The 26,461-nt window shown below is 39.4% G+C and overlaps 1 protein-coding gene across 2 annotated transcripts in view; it reads right to left on the bottom strand.

The window, feature by feature from the left end:
- TAFA3 (TAFA chemokine like family member 3) overlaps positions 1 to 26,461 on the bottom strand; it is a 320,332-nt gene that overhangs the window by 204,490 nt on the left and 89,381 nt on the right. The gene's annotated exons all lie outside the window — the stretch shown is intronic.

Below are 26,461 nucleotides of genomic sequence, written 5' to 3' on the forward strand. Positions count from 1 at the left end.
AATAAACCCTCCCTGTATGCACTCTGTGTACTCTGTGACCAAATTATAACAGACATTTCACATAGAAGATGGAACATGTTTGGTGATATGTTGCTTTAATCACAATTTTATGTTACACTAAAACTTCCCTTGACAGCCAAATTTCCATAGGGAGACAATTTTTCTCACGGCTACATGAACCTCTGATTCCGGGTTCACTCGCCCCCACCTCCATACTTCACCAACATAAAATGATTGACAGTATAGAGAAAGTATACCAGCAGGAGTCCATGAACCTTTCAATAGAAGATAGAGACTCTGAATACAGTAGTACGATACTCCACTGTGAGAAAAGAGTATGACGTCTTTATGGAACTGCAGCCTTTGAATAGTTTACACAGCTTTAAAATTTGGGGGAAAATCCAAGCATACTATAGAATACAAACTAATACAGATGACTTGCCATTGCGACGTGACACGTAGTTCCAAGCCAGGATACCCCTTAGATAGGTTGGGCACTAATACCAACATTTAACAGGGTATGTATTAGACCCTAATAGGGTCATCCATATTAAACATATCCTGTACATTTTTGCCACCAGGAGTAATGTGTTACCTGACCCTTGCGCACAGGAAGTCCCGAGCCCTACTGCTCGGTGACCATGTAACCTGCGACAAACATCAATAATATTAACAAGGTAAAGGTAATATGGGTGACCCTATAAGAGACTTACTCTCAAAGGATCTATGGAGCCTGGAGCCCATCAGTCTTACTTGCATAATTTTAAAAGCTTTTTTTTAATTAAAAAAATTTAAAAAAACTTAACACAACGAGTGTAATAAATGGCTTCTCTAAGTTCAACACAAAACAACACATCCTAAGACCAGGAATTTGTAAATCTGGTGTTGTCCCAAGGGCTTCATTCATTGTATCAGTTGATACATGGTAAGAAAACATGGTGATTACTTACTCTAGCTTTGGATTTGTTGGCGATTTGTTTGGATTATTTTAATTACAGTTCTATTTCACTTTCCTGAAATGTTCTTCTATGTTAGTAACTATCTATTTAAATGATGATTTTTCTTCTATTATTCTTACTAGAATGTACATTAAGTTGATGATGTATCTGTACACTGTCCAATAGGTAAAGAAAGTGACAGGCACTTTAGGAACACACCTCTTTGGCAAGTTGTCAATTTATTCATACATTTCAAAGTGGGAACACCGCAAAGCGGAGTAATTAGACACAAACTGTTATATCTGAAGGAAAAAAAGTATCTAACAAAACAGGCATGTGGATGTAGTGACAGGTACACAGCTTTACTTATATAGCAATGAACCACCCCTTAAAAAATGCAGGCTCATAGAATTCACTATATGCTCATTCATTCAAATGGAATGATAGAAACGTGCAACAAAAAAGGAAATATCAATATCACATATAAATATAAAAGTAGAGTTTACCAAATGCTGCATTTTCCCACAAAATCTATTTCATTAGCATTAATGTGTTGGACTTTAATAAGACTATAAGAAAATCAAACAAAAAATCTCTAGAATAGTCTGCAGCACATCCTGATCCAACTTTTGGCGGCATTGTCCATGTCAGACAGTCTATCGGATGCCTTCATTACACATCCACTGGCTGTCACAAAGCAAGAAATTACCAGACACAACACAGAGAGAAATCCCAGCCCTGGCGACCTGTGCAGTCATTAGGCTGGAAGTAACTTGCTATCTTTTCCTCATCCCTGCACAATATCAATAATTGTAGCTTCCTGATTCTGCTGGACCGAGCCGCACAGAAAAGACTTATTAAGAGAAGCCACCGGCGGGATACAAAGTCCTTTCTAATGTATTGGTTTCTTATTACTACGACACACCTGGGACTGGGACAAAATGTTCTTGTAACATGCAGGGTAACTTGTAGAGGAAAAGGCATGTTGGGAGTTCACAAATCTCAAAGGTGAAATGAGTCCACTTGTGTGGGAGCATATGCAAGAGCATGGTTCAGATAACAGACAGTGCGAGGTGTGGAAGGACACATTGACAGAAAGGATGTTTTTTCTACTAGACTCGGGTTGTCATTGCAGTTGATTAAAGGAATATAAAATGTAACGACCATTACAATACATTTTGTTAACACAATCCACATTACATATTTAATGGATGTGCATTTCAACAGTATACAGGGGCTCAGGGGCTCCATCTGCAGAGAAGGCTGGGTAATTTTGCATCTTAAACCTGCCTGCAAAAACCAAGACTGGTGTTAAGTTAAGCTTGTGGAAAAATACCCATACGCTGGTGCCATGGACTGAACACATTACATAGGATGGCATTTCTTGCATCATAGAGAAATATGGTGCAAGGACTCCCTGTCTGTAAGCCCAACTTCAGTGTTGGTACTGTAAGAGCTGTAACAGTATTGACAGTGAGGCTTATTCACACAGGAGTGTCCATTTTGTGTGCATTGAAAAGGTTCCTTTTTTTTCTTTTCTTTTCTTTTCTTTCCTTTCTTTTTCTTTTTTTATTCTTTCCATTCTTTGACTACAATTGCCTTCTGCGTATTAAGACTGGCACATTGTTCTACATTAGGGCACCTAATACTAGTGTTAATGGTGTGCTTCATCTATCAGCCAGCAAATTACAGGCTTCTTTGTTTCTGAACTCTGGCGCCATTATTTGCTTGCAATAGCTTTTAACTTTCGATATCAATGACTGAAATAATAAAATGTAAAGAGTTTTTCCTCAATTGACTGACAATTCCTTTCTTATAGAGATCACTTCTCACCAGTCACTTCATCATCATCATCTTCAGTGTTACAGTGAAAAGCATGTGGCTCCCTTTCCCCTTAAAAATGTATACATATTTCTACACAAACATTTATACAATCACACACATCATACACTCATATACACACATAAAGTTCTATACTCATACACACATTCATACACTCATATACTTACACACATTCATGCAGCCCAGCAACTGCTGACCACATGGAAGTAGACAGCAGGAAGCTTGAGATGAGAAATTCCTAGTCCTGCTGTCCCACTGTCCTCTTCCCGAACATTTCTTGTCCAAGCTCCTGTGTACTGTGGAAGATTTGCACTGTTATATACATATTATGCTGTACAATGTGCAGCATAATATTTATATGATGGTGGAAATTCTCCTTTTGATAGTGTGGCAAGTTGGGTTGCAAGGCCCCTATGCACTGTGGGCCCTATTGCAATGGCTGTTTTTAGGTCCCAGGTGAAAAATAATCCAATGTCATAAAGGTAGAGGTAGATAACACAGGATCTACCATTGGCAATAGGTGATGAAAACAGCTCATTTATTACCTGATAAGTGATCTTTGTCCTGACCACATATTAAAGTCAAGTCAGTCTTTATCTATATTTGGTTTTTCAAGAAGCCTCCTGTAAACCAAATCTTTGCTACTACTAACACTAGAAGAAAATGAACACAGGAAAAAGTATATGTAACAACTATGTTAATTATAATACAATAAAATTTGACAGTTACTTTTATAGTTTCTTATTTTACTTTACTTTCTAAACCTTGTGATAGATTAAACCTAATAAAGTGTAGAAAAGTTGGCACAAATGCAATGAGTGAATATATCAGTCACAGGATATAGTTGAAGTGAGAACAAAAGGTGTTAAATTCTGTAAATTTTAGGATGCCATTGCTAAGAGAACTGTAATGGGTTATATAAACAGTTCCCTGTATCTTAAATGTTATTGTATTCAGAGTAACAAATATGCCACAGAAATAGCATGTTTATGAACCACCAGTTCAATGACTAGTCCTCCATGAGATGATCCACAATACAGTAAGTACAGGCAGCTCATTTTGTCGGCTTATATATTTTCCACACATGCTATATAAAAGTGCAAAACTTACATTGTTCTTCAATAGCCTAAAAGGTAGTAACCATTTGATAAAATATGTATATAGAAGAGGTTATATTGTCATGTTCTGCTTATCTGAGGTCATCACAATATACAAACAGTGGTATCTCAACAGTCACTGCTCTAATGGGCTAGGTTACAATACCAGACACGACCTATTAAAATGAGTAGCACTCTTTCTTGAAGAATAATACTGCATATAATCCCTTCCAATTATATCTCTTGCGTTGCATGCTCTATGTTAAAGTGCACCAAAAAAAATGGTGCACTCTGTTAGAAAAGTGCAGGGTGCGCCAGATTCATGAAGAATGTGTGCCACAATTCATCATTCTGGCGCCCTACACACTGTTTTTTTCTAAATGTTGACCAATGGTTGAAAAAAAAAAGTTACGTCAAGAATAACTCCTTCTAATGTCTACTTCTTATTATAGATTCACATGTAGATGATGTAGCTGGTACCCCCTACTGGTTCACAACCTTGCCATACTTCAGGGTTAGTACTAGGATTTTACACGCAGCCTTCTTTTCTACATTATACATACATTATTTCCGACTATGTTTAGATCCATTCCGACAGTTTATCAATAAGATGCCTATTCAGTAGAAATAATATTAAGGCTTACTACTTTTTGAATATAATTCTAGGCTGAATACATTGAGGGTCACTTGCAGTTTTCGGTCCAATCAGATCCTTATCACTGTTCTCAATGCTGTTGATCATCTTGGTGCCTGGGTATCTGCTTATGCTTTTTACATTGATATTTAGAAAACACAGATGCTGTAAATTCAATACTCGTGGGAAAATCTCACATTGCATTCCTATAAATCATGTACAGAATTAGCACATTATTATTCTGGTGCAGTAGACCTTATTGTAAAACATAATTATAAAGATCACATTAATCATAGTGTGATGGTACATGTAAATTGCATTGATGTCAATGTATGCTGGCAAATTAACTTATCGCACATCCATATAGTGATCAGTGTTCCCCTCCCCCGTACTTTCTATTACTTGGATTTATAAAACATGGTATGCATTCCAAGGCATTTCTTATAAATTGATCCATTCAATACCTTTTTTGTATGCGTTAATTTTTAGTTGTCTGCTATATTCCTACAAATTAAATAAAATCAGGTTAAGCTGTAAGTAGTAAATAAGAAAAAAAATAGCTCTAGCAAATTCAATGGACTCCAGCTATTGCAAAACTATAATGCTCAACGTGGCTCTTTCCTACTGATGCATTGAGGATTAGTGAGACACAGGTTACAGAAAAAGTTATAACCAGCTCCTGCACAGGAGATGATTAAGCCTGCGATGAGCCCTGGGCTGTATGACTTTTATAGCTCCTACAAGTCTGGAATCACTTCTACATATGGTACTAGAATCTGCTTTATGGGGAATGGAGAATGTTTCCCTCCTGTCTGCTTTCAATCTGTGGTTTCAGGACCTTTGGAGTCCTTTCTAAGCTCCTAAAATGGACATGTGCAGTGAGTGTATAAACAGGTGTATGAGGATTTATGGGTGAAGGTCCTTTGCGGTATAAAATTTGGTGGGTGGTTTGGGTGGCCACAGGCCCCATAGAATGTTTTGGCCCCTAGACTTCCATCCAAACCGCCTTTATTTTAATCCAGTACCCAGTGATTGGAGTGAAAACTCACCTAATTTTGTGAGTTTTTGGAAAATCAAACTTCTTAAATCTGTCTACCAAATCTAGATGTACATGAGTCAGTTCTTTGAAGTGGATTGGTCCTACTGAGTCACAAAAATGTTGGAAAGTTGGTGCAAATCGTTAGATGCAACAATTTTGAGACAGAAATCTAATAAAAATTGCATTTACACACCCCCAATCAGATTGGGTTAACACCAAAGAATGGATTTTACAAAATTATATCCACCTGCTCTGACAAAAACCTACATGGCAAAACCCGCAGAGAGATTTTTCAACTCATGCTGGATGTTAGTTGATGCAACTGTAATGCACGATCTTACAACGGACAGATGACATAGACAGGAAAATTAAAGGGGTACTCTCGTCTGGGCATACACATCCAGATTAATTAATCTGCCATACATAAACATTTCTTCAATTAGAGGTCATTCAAAAAATGTTCCTGTGAGAAGATTATTTCTCTGATATGGTCCCTTAGAAACAAGACTGTATCCTTGGATACGGCCACCTCTGCTGGAGGAATTGCACAAAGAAACAAAAGTTTTTTTTGTGTATGAAATGTCCAGGAGTTACTGCAGGTCCCACAGCTGTCCTGTCGTAATGATCACTGAATCCTGGTGGTCAGGCAGGACTCAATAGCACATGTCTGGCCACTGCTGCCAAAATGTGAGGTGGTCGTATCCGAGGAAGCTATCTCATTTCTAAGGGACAACATGACAACATTTATGAGAAATTATCTTCACACAGGAACATTTTTTTTAAATAACATCCGATTGAAGGAATGTTTACAGATGGCAAATGAACTTAATTAAATTTAAATGCCCAGATGGGAATACCCCTTTAAGCCCTGACACTAAACCCCCTTTTCAGCTGCGCCAAAGTGCAGACATGGAGACAAAGACAATATAAAACAAACAGATAAGAATGGTTGCCAAATCCACATCAAAGCCAAGAGGACACAGCACAAAATCACTAAGAAAAATGGGTTCTGAAGAATACAGGATAAAGAGTACAGGTCAAGAAGGGCTCATTTGCAATAGGGTCCTACAATAGGATTCTATAAATTACTGTTAACTCTTAGAGCACCAGCGCAGATATGCAAGAGACGGCAGGTTTGGGTACAACTGAATCAAGGCAGTCATAGTATCATAGTATATAAGGCTGGAAGGAGACGCAAGTCCATCAAGTCCAACCTTCAAGAATTAAATAAATGTTTTATCCCCATATCCCGTGATATTTTTTCTCTCCAGAAAGTCATCCAGGCCTCTCTTGAACATGTACATAGAGTCGGCCATAACAACCTCCTGCGGCAGAGAGTTCCATAGTCTCACTGCTCTTACAGTAAAGAACCTTTGTCTATGGTGATGGTAGAATCGCCTCCCCTCTAGGCGTAGAGGATGCCCCCTTGTCCTGGTCACAGGCCTAGGTATAAAAAGATCTTTGGAGAGATCCTTGTACTGTCCGTTCAGGTATTTGTACATTGTAATGAGGTCTCCCCTCAGTCGTCTTTTTTCTAAACTGAATAATCCCAAATTTTGTAATCTGTCAGTGTATTCTAATCCCCCCATTCCCCTAATAATCCTGGTTGCTCTCCTCTGCACCCGTTCCAGCTCTATTATATCCTTTTTATACACTGGTGCCCAAAACTGTACACAATATTCCATGTGTGGTCTGACCAGGGATTTGTATAAGGGCAAAACTATGTCTTTATCATGAGAATCTATTCCTCTCTTGATACATCCCATTATTTTATTTGCTTTAGCCGCAGCCGCCTGGCTCTGGTCACTAAAATTAAGTTTACCATCCACCAATACGCCCAAGTCCTTTTCAGCTTCAGTTTTACTAAGTAATTGACCGTTTAGAACATAATTATACTTTTTGTTTCCATGGCCCAAGTGCATAACTTTACATTTATCTACATTAAACCTCATCAACCATTTCTCTGCCCATCCCTCAAGCTTCCACAAATCCCTCTGTAATGCTAAACTATCGACCTCAGTATTTATTACTTTACACAGCTTAGTATCATCTGCAAATATTGAAACTTGACTGTGTAAACCCACTACAAGGTCATTAATAAAAATATTAAAAAGAAGTGGCCCCAATACTGACCCCTGTGGCACTCCACTGGTAACATCAACCCAATCTGAGAATGTGCCATTAATGACCACCCTCTGTTTTCTATCACTAAGCCAATTACTTACCCAGATACACAGATTTTCTCCTATTCCCAGCAGTCTCATTTTATATACCAACCTTTTATGTGGCACGGTGTCAAATGCCTTTGAGAAGTCCAGATATACAACATCCACAGCGTCCCCCAGATCCAGTCTTGAACTTACCTCCTCGTAGAAACCAATCAGATTAGTCTGACAGGACCGATCTCTCATAAACCCATGCTGACGCTGGGTTATAAGGTTGTGCACAGTGAGATACTCCAGGATAGCATCTCTAATAAACCCCTCAAATATTTTCCCCACCACAGCAGTTAGACTTACGGGTCTGTAGTTTCCAGGATCGCTATTTGATCCTTTTTTGTATATTGGTACCACATTTGCTATGCGCCATTCCTGTGGAACATAACCAGTCCTCAGTGAATCTTCAAATATTAAAAATAACGGTCTGTCTATCACCGTACATAATTCATGCAGAACCCGGGGGTGTATGCCATCTGGCCCCGGTGATTTATCTATCTTAGTGGTTGCGAGGCGGCGCCGTACCTCTTCCTGGGTTAAACTGTTGACATTATAAAAAGAATTAACATTATTCCTCATTGTGTCTTCCACCAGGGGATTTTCCAGGGTAAAGACAGTTGAGAAGGCGACATTCAGTAGATTGGCCCTTTCCTCGTCTCCTTCCACCATGACCCCCATGTTATTTCTAAGGGGACCCACACTCTCTGTTTTTAGTTTCTTATCATTTATATACTTGAAAAATAATTTGGGATTATTTTTGCTCTCCCTGGCAATATTTCTCTCAGTCTCTATTTTTGCGGCCTTTATCTGCTTTTTACAGGATTTATTTTTCTCTCTATAATCCTGTAATGCCTCATCGCTCCCTTCACGTTTTAGCACCTTAAACGCTTTATCTTTCTCGCTTATTGCTTTCCTTACAAGACTAGTTAGCCACATAGGGTTTTTCTTGTTCCTTTTATGCTTTTTCCCATAAGGTATGTGTTTCTCACAGGACTTTTTCAGAATATATGAGAAAAAGTCCCATTTTTGGGGGGGGCTTTTGTCCTTGAGAGCATTATCCCAGTCTATGCCTTTAAGGTCTTCCCTTAGTTGCTGAAAATTTGCCCTCCTGAAGTTTAGAGTGTTGGTTGCCCCTTCACTAACGCTCTTAGTAAAGCGTAATACAAAATCAATGATATTATGATCACTATTCCCCAGGTTCCCCCCAACCTGTAGTTTTGATATCCTATCAGGTCTGTTGGTAAGGATAAGGTCCAGCAGTGCCCCCCCTCTTGTTGGCTCCAGGACTAGTTGCGACAGGTAATTGTCTTTTGTTGTTGACAAGAACCTGCTACCTTTGAAGGACCTGCAGGTTTCTGCCCCCCAGTCAATATCTGGGTAATTGAAGTCCCCCATGATAAGTACTTCACCATGCTTTGAAGCCGCATCCATTTCACTTATCAGCATTTCCTCTGCTGCCTCCATTATATTTGGAGCCTTATAACAAACCCCTAGTAATATTTTATTTTTATTTTTCCCTCCTCTTATCTCCACCCATAGGGACTCCACATTTGCGTTACTGATGTCATCTCGCAGGACGGGCTTGAGGCAAGAATTCACATATAAACAAACCCCTCCCCCTTTTTTATTTATACGATCCTTTCTAAAAAGACTATAACCATCTATAGTAACAGCCCAGTCATAGCTACTGTCCAGCCATGTCTCGCTGATACCCACTATATCATATTTTCGCTCCAACATCAAGAGTTCCAGTTCCTCCATTTTGTTTGTGAGGCTTCTGGCATTTGTGTACATACACTTTATATGGTTTTCCCTGTCCGTATTCCTTTTGTCCTTATTCCCCAATCTCATTCCAGCCCCCCTTCCTCCCCCATGGACTATGACCCTTCCCAGCTCTCTATGTACACCGTCTATTTGCCCTGCACAAGTGTAATTGCCCTCCCCCCAGGTCTCTAGTTTAAACACTCCTCCAACCTTCTAGCCATTTTTTCCCCTAAAACAGCGGCCCCCTCCCCATTGAGGTGCAGCCCATCCCTACTGTAGAGCCTGTAGCCCACAGAAAAGTCATCCCAGTTCTCCATGAACCCAAACCCCTCCTTCCTACACCAACTTTTGAGCCACTTATTTACCTCCTTGATCTCCCGCTGCCTTTCTGGTGTGGCACGTGGTACAGGCAGTATTTCTGAGAAAATTACCTTTGAGGTCCTTGCCCTGAGCTTATGGCCTAAATCTCTGAAATCATTTTTAAGGACCTTCCACCTACCTGTTACTTTGTCATTAGTGCCAATGTGGACCATGACCGCTGGTTCCTCACCAGCCCCTCCCAGTAATCCGTCAACCCGATCCGCAACATGCCGAACCCGAGCACCCGGCAAACAACACACTGTTCGGTATGCACGGTCTTTGTGACAGATTGCCCTGTGTGTTCCCCTAATAATGGAATCTCCCACTACCAGCACCTGTCTGACCTTGCCTGTGCTCCCATTACCCTTCTTACTGGAGCAGACATTCCCCTGGTTGCTAGCGGCCATGTCTTTCTGCAGCATTGCTACCCCAGAGCTGATATCCCCCTCATCCACCAGCCTGGCAAACTTATTGGGGTGCACCAGATCAGGACTAGACTCTCTACAACTCTTCCCTCTACCCCGCCTTCTACATGTTACCCAACTAGCTGCCCCCTCATTCTGCACCTCCATACTTCCCTCCCCACAACCATCTTCCCCAGAGAGTTTGTGCTCCAGGAGCAGCAAACTTCGTTCCATATTATCAATTGCCCGCAGCCTTGAAACTTGCTCATTTAGATCCAGAATCTGGGCTTCCAGATGAGCAATTTTCACACACCCCACACAGCAGTATTCCCCCTCGAACGGCTGTTCAAGGAAAGCATACATGGCACAGGATGTACACCGTGTAGCAATGCCACTTATGGATTCCATAATTCTAATGGGGATTACAATATAAATATGCACAGAAAGAATTTACAGTCAAAGTAACACAAAACACAGAAGTTACCTGCTAAAGCCCCTCAAACTTAAGTCCCTTAAACCTAAGTCACACTTATGACACTGCACACACTTGGGATCAGTGCACACTCGCTGCCAAGCTCATACACTCGCTTTGCTAATGCTTTTTTTTTAAAGTTATCGGCCACAAAAATCTGCAGAGCTCACTGCACAAGATCTGGCTGCAAACCCCAGTTTTAACAGTCAGTGTTAAAACTATTGTATTCCTTCCCCTAATATTACATGAGATTTCAGCACATCCTCAGCCGTACCTTAGCAACAGAGGATGACATAGGCCCATATAATATAACTATAGTTTTTAATCTTTTCATTTAAAAGGTTAGATTTTTGTAAACTGAAGGTAATATAAAAGTGATTGGGACAGATGAATCATTTCTTATATGATAATTTTTTGATGTACAAAACATAAAAAAGTTGCATGCCATGGAAATTGCAACTTTTGGCTCTTTTATACCATGCTTACCACTAAAAGTAGCCACATCAGGCAGAGAACATGTCAGACCAGGGTAGGGAAAACTTGGCCAGCCAAACTATAGCTATAGGGGGTCAAACTCATTTATGTCAAGCACCAGTTGCGCAAATCTTTAAAACTTACATACAATGCCCCGGACCTAATACATCAGCCCCATTATGTTTTAGGTTTCTCATGGTTTTAAAAGTCAATTAAAGGAAAATTCATCATGGAGTTGACTTTTAATATTTTCCTATGATAAAAAAATGTTTACCCGATCCAGTTAGGGTATCTGCATACATTGCAGATTACCTGTGGATTTGCCATGTAGAATTTAAAGGACATCTACCACCAAGATCAAGGATTGTAAACCAAGCAAGTCTTGTTAAATCACTGACCATCTGGACTGGTAATTCTGATCTGTCATCCACAAAAACTTCTGTTCCTTCTTATATATTATACATTGTAACTACAGAAAACGCCAAGGTTGCAGAAGAACCTGAAAGGGCCAAATAGTTCTCAATAATTTGTCCCAGATTATTTTTATGCCATCTCTGACCTTCTAGGTATTAACTAGGACCCACTTAGAGGTGGTCATGAGTATATACATGCTACAAATCTCCTATTTTTACTTAACCTGAATCAATTCCATTGGATTGAGACCTCTTGACTCGGCAGGTCACATCTCATAATGCTAGCTTGTGACATAGTGTGTTATCCTGCTAAGTAATTAGAACTTGGTAACCTGTGGCCCTAAAGGGATGAATGCAATCAGCAAGAATCCTCCGCTAGACTTAGACTTCTACCTTGAACAGTTTATACTCGTATGGAGGGATCTGTGGATTTATGTGATTTATCCTAAACTATGACGAAACCATATTCTGTATCAATGAAACAGGGCAACATTAACGATGTTTTAAATACTTGTCCATAAATAACATAGTTTTAACCCAGTCTTGTTTTCTGCTGCTTTGGTTTATCTACATTATTCTTTCTAGACCAACCTTTGTGAATTTAGGCTGACACATTTTGCCAGAATCTAAAATGTAACCACAGAATTCCCAACAAACTACAATTTTGTTACTATATATTTATATGTGTTTTTTATGCCTGGATGAAAATAAAGAATTCTGGAATTTTAACGGGTGCTGTGGCTTCCTCCATTGATTGTATCCTTTTTAGGGTTCGAGCACCTAGAACCTCAGCTGCGAGAATCAACCTTATATCACTTAATTGGAATTTGCTGTCTTTCCTCTTCTCTTTACTATATATTTAACCACTCATTAACCCCTTACTTTATTATGTCCCTCATTCCGCTGCGGGTTACATGATAATCGCACAGGCACATAGGCAAGGCCACAGGTATAGGCCACTCTACAATACTTATTAAAGCGGATTGCTTTGACATTGAGTCCATAATAAATAACATTTAAAACATGTAGAATGAAATATGTAAAAATAACAGTTTTTATTTTGTGAAATTACATTTAAAAAAGATAGATATCTGCTATTTAGCTACAGATTGGGTTAACAAAAAATATTTTATATGTATCCATTCTCACTGACTGACTTTTTTTTGACTGTCTCTGACTGTCTCTGTGACAGTTTCTGTCTCTGAAGGTTGCTGACTGTCTCTAACTGTGTCTCTTTGTCTATGACTGTCTCTGTGTTTAACTGTCTCTGTCTCAGATTGTCTCTGTTACTGTCCATCTCTGTCTTTAATCATTTCTGTGAAGATCTGTGACCATCTCTGTCTCTGACCATCTGTGTTTCTGACCCTCTCTATATGTGTCTGTCCCTGACTGTCTCTGTTTCAGACTGTCTGTTTCTTTCTCTTACTCTCTCTTCCTGTCTCTGACTATCTATGTCTTTCTCTGACTGTCTCTGACTTCTGTTTTCTCTGTTTTCATCTGTCTCTGTTTGTCTTTGACCATTTCTGTCTCTGAATGTCTCTGTCTGTCTCTAACTATCTCTGTCCGTCTGTCTCTGTCTGTATCTGACTCTCTTTCTTTGACTCTGTCTCCAACTGCCTCTGTCTCCGGTTGTCTCCATTTGCACCTATATTTGTCTGTCTCTTACTATGTCTGCCTGTCTCTGACTGTCCCTGACTGTTTCTGACTGTCTTTGTCTCCAGTTTTCTGTCTCCCTGACTGTCTGTCTCTGACTGTGACTGTCTTTGTCTGTCTCTGTATTTGTATCTGCCTGTCATTTTGTATATGGGGAAATTTATCACAAGTATCTGAGAACAGACCTTTCTGTTACCATGGCAACCAATCAGAGCTGAAGTTTCATTTTCACACAGTTGTTTATAAAATTACAGCTCATCTCTGATTGGTTTCAAAGGGCAACTGGAACAGTTTTGTCTCAGACATTTATCTCTATACATCTTTACCTCACACATAAACTGTCTTATACTCATCACCTATAGTAACCTGATTAGAAAAGCTATAAAACTGACCTTCCTTTGAGCTAGTTATGAATCTGGAGCATCACATTTGTTTGTTCTATGAAATGCTCACAATGGCCAGGAAAAAAGAACTTTCATGTAAAGTTCTACAGTCTATTCTTGTTCTTAGAAATGAAGGCCAATATGTGTGACAAATTGCCAAGAAACAAAAGACTTCCACAACGGTGTGTACTAATCCTTTTAGAGGAGAGCACAAACAGGCTCTAATCAGAGCATAAAGAGCTGCACAACTAAGCAACAAGACAAGTACATTAGAGTCTCTAGTTTGAGAAACCGAAACCCTCACAGGTCCTCAACTGGCAGCTTTCTTAAATAGTGCCCACCAAATGCCACTGCCAACTTCTACAGTGAAGAGGCAACTACAGGATGCTGGCCTTCAGGGCAGAGTGGCAAAGAAAAAGCCTTATCTGAGACTGGCTAATAAAAGGAAAAAATTTATATGAGCAAAAGAACATAGACATTGGAAAGAGAAAGATTCGGAAAAAAGTATTATGGAAAGACATATCAAAGTTTACGGAGACATAGAAGAACATTTGTGAAAGCAAAACAACTAACAGGATGCTGGAAGATGCCTGACACCAATCTGTCAAATATTGTGGAGGTAATGTGATGGTCGGGGGTTACTTTGGTGCTGATAAAGTAGAAGATTTTTACAAGATCAAAGGGATTTTGAATAAGGAAGACTATCACTCCATTTTGCAACGCCATGCCATACCATACCCTGTGGACAGCACTTAATTGGGGCCATTTTCATCCCACAACAGGCCAATGAACCAAAACACACCTCCAAATTATGCATAAACAATTTAGGGAATAAGCAGCTGGTGGTATTCTATGTGAAATGGAGTGGCTAAACCAGTCACCAGATTTCATCCCCATTGAGCTGTTGTGGGAGCAGCTTGACCGTATGATACGCAAAAGGTACCTATCAAGCCAATCCAACTTGGGGGAGGGGCTTCTGGAAGCATGGGGTGAAATTTCTCCAGATTACCTCAGCAAATTAACAGCTAGAATGCTATAGGTCCAAAATGCTATAATTGCAGCAAAGGTAGCATTCTCTGAGCACAGTTTGAAGGAGAAAATTATCATTTCAAAAGGAAAAAATATTTCAAACCTTGTCAGTGTCTGGACTACATTTTTTATTCATTTTTCAACTCATTTGAAAAATAAAAGTATGAGTTTTCATGGAAAATAAAAATTTATCTGGGTGACCCCAAACTTTTGAGAGGTAGTGTATATTAACAAAACCTGATGCAAAACACTTAAAAACCTTTAAAAACTCTTAAAATGTAATCAACCTATAATCGTGCTGATGTACTTTACTTTTTTTTTCACAGAGAAGCATTTACATTCAAATAATTTTTTTGTGCTGCAAAACTCTGATGATAGCAAAACAGAAAAAAAGTGGAGAATAAAAATTCTATTCTCCTAACTACCCAAGTATACAGTCATTCATTTTGAAGGCATGAATAAAGCCTGGTTAATTCAATCACATTTTGTTTCTTTTCTAAATCAATTGATGTAGTTGATGTTGTTGTTCTGCTATTGTCATTATTTAGCAACTTGGGTTTTGTTCTAAATAGACCCCAGCGTGTTGTAGGGATCTTTGGCAGCTGAAGGGGAAACTCATGTTCACACTCACAATACAAATTTATATTCACTATTCGTTTTTTCTGAGCTGTTATAGAATGAGTCTTTTTTATTGTTTTCTTTGCAGGGGATGAAGTGATTACATCAAGGTCAAAACCAGGAAAAATACATGAATATACAATCAAGTGGAAATGAGGTTGTTGTGAGAGTAATTCAAAGAAATATTCACGTAAGTCTTTTCTAGATCTGCTATAACAAATTAAAAATTCTTTGTCTTACGTTGCACTCCATAGTTCCTTCCTACCAATTTTTGTTTTTGATTGAATTGGCAACGTGTTGCTAATGCAAAATTTAGCTTAGAATAAGAAAATAACTATCTTTTAAGGTCGTTTCAGAGGGGAGTTTCCCAGACCAACCATGACACTCCTGACCTAAACTTACTTTAAAGGGGTATTCCTGGAATCAGCTAAATTTATATACAAATCTTACTCCCCTTAGCAGAAAAATGATGCTGACATAGACTGTAATGTAGAATTAAAGTGTTACTGGTCCTTTAATCAGTCTCCATGTGGTGGTGATTTTCTCCCTGTGGAGCAGAGACAGGACAGAAGATGGCCGCTGGTCACATGTCCACATCACATTTCCTGGGCAGGTCATGTGATCACCACTAAGTTTGGCTGTAGTCGGTTAATCGCAGTGCATCCAGTATGGACAGTGTTGTGGTGAGACGTCATCTCAGTGAGGTTATGTGCAGTGATGACAGTTACAAACATCATTACTATGGTAACAGAGCAGGACAGTCTGTTACATCATCAGTGGAGGCAGAACATAAGAGAAAGGAGGAGTTACTAAGAAGTAAAGGATCATGGGGCCTGTAGTATCCAGTGGCGGCCATCTTGGTGATAACTCCACCTACCCATAAAATTTTGCATCATTGCATTTTAGGTCAGCAGACCGGGGCTCTGATTCCAGTCACATTTTACATCATGTGGCTGTAGTACCAAATTACAGGGACAAATGAGAATGATAGGAGAGGATTTGTTTAAATAACATCAACAATGCTATGACTGTAATTTGCTGCATATTATATTACCTATTTTTATTATACTAAACACACAAACTTGATGGGACTGGAACTTTTTCAGCACTGGTCTAGATATGCATTAAGAAGTTTACAGTAAGAAGGACAGGGTTTTTAACAAGTGCATCTTTTTGTTCTTAAGAAAGATAACCTTCACATCTTCCAATTAAGAACATATCCAATGCCTGGATTGTGTAGTATGAATACGCGTGGAGTAGGGAGCTTTGAGGATAAACTTAAATTTGGGGTTTTAATTAATATGGCAAACCCTGAAGGGTGCTGGGGTAGGAAGAAAAATAGTTATACAACTATATCTCCTGGCTTCCACGTTACACTAATACTTTAGTTTCCGGGTACTGTGTCCAAACAGACATTTAAGGTGGTCACTGACCCTGCTTCATCAAATGAATGGCCTCCTCAAACATAAGATGTCACTTCCTGTGTTCTCTTTTTCTGAGGAGGCCCCTCATTGGATAAAGCGGGAATATCCTGTCAGGAGCAGGACCCGAAATTGGAGGTACTGGAGCAAAGCAGATACCTTGAGCTGGAGCTCAGAGCTCATGCATATGTGTATGTATATGTTATTTTTTATTATTTCATACCATGGCTGTGGCACCCTACAATTTGAAAACAACCCTTTGTTTGCCCATTCATAAGGTGTATTTTCAGGATTTGAAATGGAGGTAGTCCTTTATGTTTAAAGTCTACGGTGAATTCTGCAGATGTACAAAAATGTATAGCTTTTTGGACATTACTTTTGAAGTTTGCAGATGATCAGCAATTTTTTCTTCATTTTCAAGGCTGTCGTTACCTTCAATCATGCAAAACAGCATAAGGGAAAACTGCTTATAAAACATCTTTCCTTTGCTCTCCCTCTGATATATCCTTTCTTCTATAAATGATTCATCTGTAGCTTAATGCAATAAACATCTGTAATCCGAGCGCTTCTTTCATATATATTTATATTTGGCACAGCCACCAGGGACAGCTCTAGTTTGGAGAACTTAGTTTTGCTTAGTTTTTTTTTTTTTACTATATTTATTAAATTACTTTTTTTTAACTGAAATGAACAGAAACAGGAGTCTCAGGAGTTTAATTTATTGTGCAAAGAAGCCAAAGAACCTTCTCCGTGCATAAATGATTTGGTGTGTATATCAAAGTGATGGAAATGGATAGTGTTTGTTGCTTTCTGGCAATTAAAAATGTAATAAAATTTCATGATCTGAGATCTAAAGAAGTTTCATCCTGTGTGTAAGTTTCTATACAAATTGGAAACCTGAAGGCATTTGGATTAAGGACAAATGTAAACTGAAGAAAAAGCTTGAATGCCTGACCATGTCAGATGAATATATAATGTGTTACTGTCTCATTAAAGGGTTATTCCCATCTCTTTGAGTGACAGCATAATGATAGGGTATGTTATCAATTCATAATCAGTTGTGGTCTGTCTGGGTGTGGGTATCCCTGCAAGGAAAACAGTGAAGAGGCTTCAGTGCAGAATTAAACTGTCGCCCTTATATTTTAGGATCATTAGGGTGGGGTTTCCACAGGTCAGACCCCCACCACAAATTATAAAGACATGACATATTCCTGCAATGGCCATACATTTATCAAATAATAAGGAACCTTCAAATGGAAACTGTCAGCACAAAATGAACTAATTCACCATGACAAGAATGTAGGCAAGCAGAGTAACACCTTCCAAATCCTGTTTCTTTCTTGGCTCATCAAGGTGGTAACATTCAGTAAATCATCTTTGAATTGAGATATAACTGGTTGTATAAAGTCATGGAGGTGGAGAGTTCAGTACTGAAGTCAAGCTCTCCCCTCCTCACAATGTCCCATCTGCTGTGATTGACATCATTCATCAGACTTCTGATATCATGGTAACATATGACCCTGTCTGCAGAGAAGGAGGTATTCCGTGGAAGGGAGAGATTAACTTCAGTGCTAGACTCTCCTCCTCTGTGACTTTATACAAACATTTTACTTCCAGCTTTGAAATTGAGTTTCTAGATGATGCCACCACACTGGGTCATGAAAGAAACATGGTCAGGAAGCTGATTTATAACATACTGGTGGTTTAATAGTTGCATTTCTGCTGAAAGGTTCCCTTTAAGAATGTTGACATAGCTATATGAGGGCTTGCTATTAGCTTGACCAATAATAATTATCATTAGCTGAATTATTAGGGTATAAAACTTGCTGGACAGGGAAATGGACAAAGACTGCAGCTTTGCTGGTGATGTTTGTGTTATAAATGCTGCAAAGCTCACTATTGCTTTACATACTCTGCATGGTGCCGTGTATTCTGCCTCTTCCAAAATGCGGTAATGCCTCTTCCATTGTCCTGGATGCTGTGATAGAGCCTGGATATTAGCTATAGATTAATACCTACAATGATCATACATGCACTGCTTACAAGCACATCCTCCAGTCAACATGGGCATTATTAGAAGTTAGGGTTTAATGCTGGAATTGGATTCTTTAATGACACATGGCTGAGTTAGTGCTTTATTAACGCAGATAGATCTATTTAAGCCAGGAATAATAGCAATTGTTATAAATTACCACCAAAACCTTGACATGCAGTCCAAGCACACAGTGAACACGGATTCGATTATACTTTAGCTTATGCTGTTGTGCCATTAGCTTGGCCATATTACAGAAAGGCCTTCACATATCTGAGAACTAGATCACATCTCATATAACTCATGCATGAAGCTGCTGTACATAAGGACCATGTGCATGAGTCATAGCAGAGATCTGTGAGCATATTTGTACAATTCATCTACAGAGGTCTGTTATTCCGAAGACCAGTGGTAGTCAGAGCTAAAAAAATGTAATATAATCTTCGTACAGGTATCTGTAGATAAGACAATCATTTAAACTGTATGTCTTTGGTAGGAACTGATAATACTGCATACAAGATACTGTGACAGTCTTCCTTATGTGTTAGCTCATGTTCTATCTCTATCTTGAGGAAACCTTGAACGTGCCATATGCTAAGTATATCTGCTGAACCAAGCAGCCATCAGATATGCTTTCCGAGGTGAGTCGCCTGCATGCTAATCGTGTGCTTCAACTTTCACTGCAAGGCAGTCAGGAACAGGAGGCCAAGGGGAATGCAGAAGGCTGTACTCTGTAACAAGGAATTATTTCCCCCTGGTGGCATGAAAGCAAACCTGCGTCTTTCATGTAGTACATCTATCAAACAGAGAGGTAGATGTATTTGCCTTGACCAAGCTTACAGACTCCGCTCTAAAATAAGGTTTATTAAATTACTCTGTCCATTTGCGTTGTCACCATGTTGTATCTAAGAGCTAGTGCAGCATGTCATCTCTATGCTGTGTTCCTTAATTCAGCTCAATAGGAATAGCGTCTTTATTTTTATTATGCTCTGAAAAAAAGAAAATGAGAGAACAATGTCCTTTAAATAAAGATATACTTCTGTTCTTGGCGACCATTTAATGGGGTTATTTAAGTTCTAATTTGGTCTAATTTTAAAAACATTATGGAAGCTTTTCCCAAACTGCCTCCAATGTTCTTATCATCAGGGCTGACCTGTAAACTATGGTGTCCCATGCCAAATGCTAGCGGAGAGCTCTATATGTCAGACTCTTACCCACTGGAGTCCACTCCTGTAATAGCCTGTCAGCGTGATGGCTATTATATAAAAGAAATAGAAAACACAGGAGACCAAAACAATACAAAGACAACACATTAAAGGATTTATTTTATATTTGCCTTTTAAATTTTATCCATCTACAATAACCAAAGTGTCCTTGGCATCCAGCTGTGCTAACATAGTTCTGCCAATGGAGAATGTAACTACATGAAAATAGAGCAAAATGTTCCTGGTGTAAAGACTTTTGCCTACATGTTGCTTACTGAAGCAAAGGCGTCATAAAAGCAGGCGACAATCAGTGTAAGCCTTTACATTAACATATGGAAAAGCAGCAGTGTGTCATTTGTAGCTATTCCAGGAGCCAGCTATAGTAGTATTTACTGATCATCACTTCCTATTCACATGTTCTTTCACATGTACTATTATGCTGTGCCTTCCTTCAACACTTTGCACTAAAGTATTCCCCCAGGGGATAGATGTAGCGATGTACTGTTATAAGGTATGTGTTACTTATACAGGGAATAACCAGAAAGGAAAAAGACTCTGCATACTGATTTACATTTACATGTTGTACAATGTTTGTAAAATTGAGCAGAAGGATGGTGGCTGCAGTGTTCTGAGCTTGTTAACCACACCCAGGGCTTTCCTGCTGGAGCTGTGATTGACAGTTGCCTGTATCGCGCCTGATCCCTTACCCTGAATGCTATCCTGAACCCGTAACTGAGCCAGTATCATGCCTGATCCAGAACCCCACTCTGGAACCCTGAACTGTATTTAGTCTGAATCCTATACCCCTTACCTGTGGATGTTCCCTGATTCCCTTGTATTTGTACATTTATCTATCAGTCCCACTGTTCATTTTCCTTCTGTTATGAGCACATACTCAGAGTAGGGATTGTCAACCAGTAGTCCCCTACCACTAGCATTTGCAAGTCTATTAAGTAATGGGGTTTTGGGCGAGTTCAAAGCCTGCACCTTTTTCTCTCCCTTGACAAGAATACTGTAACTTAGCCAAAAGACTTATGGCCGTTATTTAAACCCATGATGTAAGAGGGTACCTGTCACCAGGGACCTCTTTTTCACTAAAGATTACAGAAGGTTACAGAAACCCATCACACCTACATTGCAAATATGCATTTCTCCTTTCTCTGAAAATTTGCATTACATTATAATTGTGTGTTATAACTTACCTTGCAACCTGGAAAAATCCTCTGTGTAGTCCCAGGGGTTGGCTTTGGTTTGGATGTATTTCAAAATGCAACATGTGACTTGTCTGTGCTGCAGACTCCTCGTCTCTCAGCCCCCACAACCTTTGTGATCCTGTACAGCTCCTTCCTCTTGCTCCTTCCCAGAGCTCACAGCCTGGTGAGCAGACATCAGTGGGAGAGGGAGGAGCTTTACAGGAGCACAAAGGTGGGGGCCAAGGGCTGTGTAGTCTGCAGCACAGACACATGTTGTTTTTTGAAATGCATCTAAACTAAAGCCCAACCCTGAGGACTACACAGAGGATTCTGTCACCGTGCCTGGTAAGTTATAACACACAATTATATTGTAATGCAAATGCTTAGAAAAAGCAGAAATTCATGCTTGCAATGCAGGTGTGATGGGCTTCTGTAACCTGTCTTTAGTGAAAATGAGTATCAAGTGAGTCGGGCCGTCGGGCAATCCGACTGATTCGGACTGAGTGCAGGATTTAACTTTTAAATTGTGTCACAAGATCAAGCACTTGCATGCACCAAGAAGAAGAAGGTGAACTCCGGCGGACCTGAGCAGGGAAGCGACATATGCAGGATATTGGACGCACGATCTAAGTGAATCGCGGCACAGTGCATGATTGTCGGAACAATGCACTTTGGGTGAACTCCTCGGACAGGTAAGTAAATGTGCCCTATTAATTGTAATAAAAAGTTATCAAAAGGTCATATAGTAACAAAAATGGTGGAAATTAAACCACCAGCTCATCCCACACCAAATAACACTATAGTAAAAAAAAGGTCATTGCCATGAGAAAAAGGCAAAACAAAGAATTTTTTTCCCGTACTTGCTTTTGTAAAAGGGGAAGTAAAAAACTGAAATACAGAAATAAAAAAAGACATGAGTCCCATGGAGGTAAAGCCAGTTAATTAGCATATGTAAAAAAATCCATTTTAAAATAAATGTAAATATATATAAAATATTAGAACAGTTTTGATAGAGGACATGCTGGTGGCAAAAAATAAAAATGTAAAACAAGCACCTTTGCTAATAGTCTATCATCACTAATGATAAATACTGTGTTTAAAAGCCTTACTTTCCTCTATTGCTCTCTTGCATGGATTTATATACACATAAATTTTGGTAACCTTCTGTCAAAGACTGCTCCTGATCTGGAAGGTTGTAAATGCTCCATAAATAGCGCAAAACTAACCATACTAGTACAGGGCCAGGCTTGTTTATCAACTCCAGCAGTGAGAAGCCAGTGCTAGAATTTTTGAAGAATGATTGTAGCTCATACGGCTCACACCAGATTTATCCAGTGTTAGACAGCTCCAGCAGCGTGGTGCTTCAGAACATTATTTTCCTGTACAAGAGGTCAATTCACTAGGTGTATTTATAATAGTAACGAGAATATGCCTCTGTTATTAGAGATACCCCTCTGCCATTTATAATTTACTAAGTTACCGTATATACTCAATAATAAGCCGACCCAAGTATAAGCCGAGGCATCTAATTTTATCTCCCTGCGACCATGTCTGCAGGTGTCAGAGCATCACGCTGAAGGAGCAGGATGCAGATAGGAGCAGAGCCCGCATTGCTGCCACCTCTATAGACTTGGCGGTCATGTGACCGCCGGGTCTAAAGGGGTTAAACATAGCTGCTGAGTCTAATTAGACCCATTAAAGCTCTGATCAGAATCCCCAGGAGGTAATTCCTCTGTAGATGCCATCTCTTATAGATGCCACAGTAACAGGGGAGAACTTGTAAAAGAGAAAAAGTAAAAATAAAAAAAAAGCTAAAATGTCCCCCAGGGCACTATTCTGACCTCATGGGGGACATGTAAAGTAAAAACACACATACACAAAAAATATGAATTAATATTTATAAAAATACAATGATATTTCCCCATGTAATGAAAAAAAATTTTCCACTACACCACAAAAAGCACCCCCATAGTTGCTCCATTTGCCCGAGATTATACATATTATATATCAAAACATCTGAAACAAAACAGGAAATACCTGAATAATGGTCATTTTGAGTTAAATAAAAATTTAAAAAAAGGAAACTTTTATGACCTTTGTAACTAGCATTATGTGTCACGAAAAAAACACCACAGGTAGCATGCACAAATAAAGTTATGGCCCTTAACCCGGCGCTTACGAAAATTAGCTGAAAAGGAGTTACCTTATATACTCAAGTATAAGCCTAGTTTTTCAGCACAAAAATATGTGCTGAAAACCCAAACTCGGCTTGTACTCGAGTAAACAAAATATAGGTTTTACCAGGTTTTTGTGGTAAAATTAGGGGCCTCGGCTTATACTTGGGTTGGCTTATACTCGAGTATATACGGTAACACAAAAAAACTGGGAAAACCTATTGACTCAAGTATAAGCCTAGGGTGTGAAATGCATTGATCACACCCTCCCTAGTATATAGCTAGAAAGCACATACCCCCCAGTATATAGCCAGCCCCTGCCCCCTAGTATATGACGAGTGCATGCCCCCTGGTATATAGCCAGTATCCCGCTGCCCCCAGTATATAGCTAGCAGCTCATGTCCCCACTATATGTCCAGCAGCCCCGTAGTATATAGCCAGTCCCCTGGCCCCTAGTATAAAGCCAGCAGCTAGTATATAGCCAATGACTGCTCCCTAGTATATAGCCAGTATCCCACTGCCCCCAGTATATACCCAGCAGCTCATGTCCCCACTATATTTGCAGCATCCCCCTAAAACATAGCCACTCCCCTGCCCCCTAGTATAAAGCCAGCACCTAGTATATAGCCAATGACTGCTCCCTAGTATATTTCCAGCCCCTTGCCCCCTAGTATATAGCCAGCAGCCCCCTTGTATATAGCCAGCAGCCTATGCCACCAGTAAATAGACAGCAGCCCCCTAGTATATAGCCAGCCCCCTGCCACCTAGTATATAGCCAGCAGCCCCTTGCCAAGCCTAAGAAAACCCACCTTTGTACTCACCTTTTTGATGCCCCCCGCAGTTCCTGTCTTCAGCTCCGGCTGTCTTCAGGTTCACATGTGGTGCCATCACATATACCATGACATCAGCTGCTTGCTGCTTGCCGCTGATGGCGGCGCACACACTATGTGTTGGCAAGCTGATGTCATGGTGTATACGACGCAGCGCAAGGGGACCTGAAAACAACGCCAGAGCTGAAGACAGAAGAGGACCTGCAGGGGGCATCAGAGAGGTGAGTACAGAGTGTTTTTCTTGAGCAACCCCTTCTAATCTTTTCCTACACCAGTAAAATTGTATTACTTTTTGCCACATTATGCCAAAGACTTTTTTAACATCTGGATTTTAAAGATAACAGTCACAACACTAAAAAAAACTGCAATACATATGCCAATGTGTATAACAAAGCAAACAAAGATAAATCCCCCAATGACCAGTTACTGCTGGTGAAGGAAGGTTTTATAACCTACTGATACACATGGGTTCTTTAAACATATGGGCTTTTCCAGTTAGGACATGTCATGATGGAATTAATTGTGTATCACCGATTATCTGATGTTGTATTTACATAATTCAAGATATTATAAGTACCAGATTTTTTTATATTATCCTGATAGATATCCAAAGAGGTTTTGCTCTCTTGTTCCTCAAAGAAAAAAAAACATATACATATATAATTTTTATGCAAAGAACAGTGATTCAAAACATGATTGCCTTCATATTTCTCTCCACATGCAAGCAATACTTGAAGAGGACAGCAATACAGGATGCGATGACAGCACATTAGTGTTGCTTTATATAGTGACTGTGGTGCAGTTTGTGTAATATTGCTCTTTCACTCCCTGGGGCTGATATCTGCGTAAGCAAGAACAATTCTAATGGCAACATTCTGCTGGTCATTGAGAGACATATATATTTATATATCACAACCTTATGATACATAATCGTAAATATAACCATTCAATTATATTACTCTCAAACACATTTAATGAAAATTGTTGTTTATTCTTCGATTTCTACATATCGCCACTGGCTATTTTCTGGTGTAATTCCAACTTGCCTCTTTTCTGCACTTCCTTTCATTTCCTTTTGTAAATGAAGCCTAATGATATTGCATTTCCTTAACATCAGATATACACAGAATGACAAACATGCACTCATGTATGTTTCAATTTCTAGCAGATGCATGGTAAATTGTATAGAGAGGCCCTTATTCTTCTTGACAGCTTTGTGGGGACATTAAAGAGACAGGACATGGGGAACATGCAGAGCGCTGTCAAAGACCTTCATTGCTTTGCCCATGTATGAAATCACATTGAACGGTACATGCATAAAGTAGCTCTCAGAGATTTCATTTAGCATCTCATAAGTGCGACTAGCCTATAAACCCCCTATAGCGTGTGAGAGAGAAAATGAGATAGGTGGTAGAAATCAAGTCACAGATAGACGACTTGCTAATGTGCATTATACATCTATATCTGGCAGGTGTGTCAAGGCAAAAGAATCTCACAAGGAAAGATACGTTTCAGATGAAATTATATGTTGAGGTTTACAGAGTGTTTTAGGCTGTATAGAACTCACAGCAACATCTTGTCAGCAAATGAGGGATATGTAGCTGTTCCATATTTGTAATCAGTTCATTTCAGTAGTATAAGTAAAAGTAGTATTTATTTTATTTATGTGTTTGCATACAGCAAATCACACAGATCAATACAATCAGTCAAATAGAACAGGTAGAGACAAGCAAAAATATGCCAAAAATAGTCGTAGTGGACCCGTAGCCCATGCACAAGAGGTGCTTGTGGAGAAAAGTATTGAATGTAATAAAATGAATGGGTCTAAATAAACGTCAAATTGGTCTGAATAGTTAAAGGGGTTCTTCGTTTTAGGAATTTGAAAAACTATCATATGGGGTCACTTAATATCTCCCTTGACCATTGAAAGGACTTAAAGGGGTATTCCAGGAATAAGCATAATTCATATACAAATGGGTACTCAAAATATAAGCTAATGTGTAATTAGTTGTTATTTAAAATTGTGCTCCCCTTAGCAAAAAATTAGAATAAGCAGAAGAATTAAAATGCTACTGGCCCTTTAATCAGTCCGTAAATTTCCTCTGCGCGGTCTGTTGTAGATCAGACACAGAACAGAAGATGGCCGCTGGTCACATGTCCACATCACATGTTCAGCACCTGCCAGGGCAGGTCATGTTATCACCACTATGTTTGGCTGTAGTCGGTTGGTTGCAGTGCATCCAGTATGGCCAGTGTTGTGGTGATGTGCA

The sequence above is a fragment of the Engystomops pustulosus genome, chromosome 2 (assembly GCF_040894005.1).
Source record: "Engystomops pustulosus chromosome 2, aEngPut4.maternal, whole genome shotgun sequence".
Classification (NCBI taxonomy): Eukaryota; Metazoa; Chordata; class Amphibia; order Anura; family Leptodactylidae; genus Engystomops; species Engystomops pustulosus.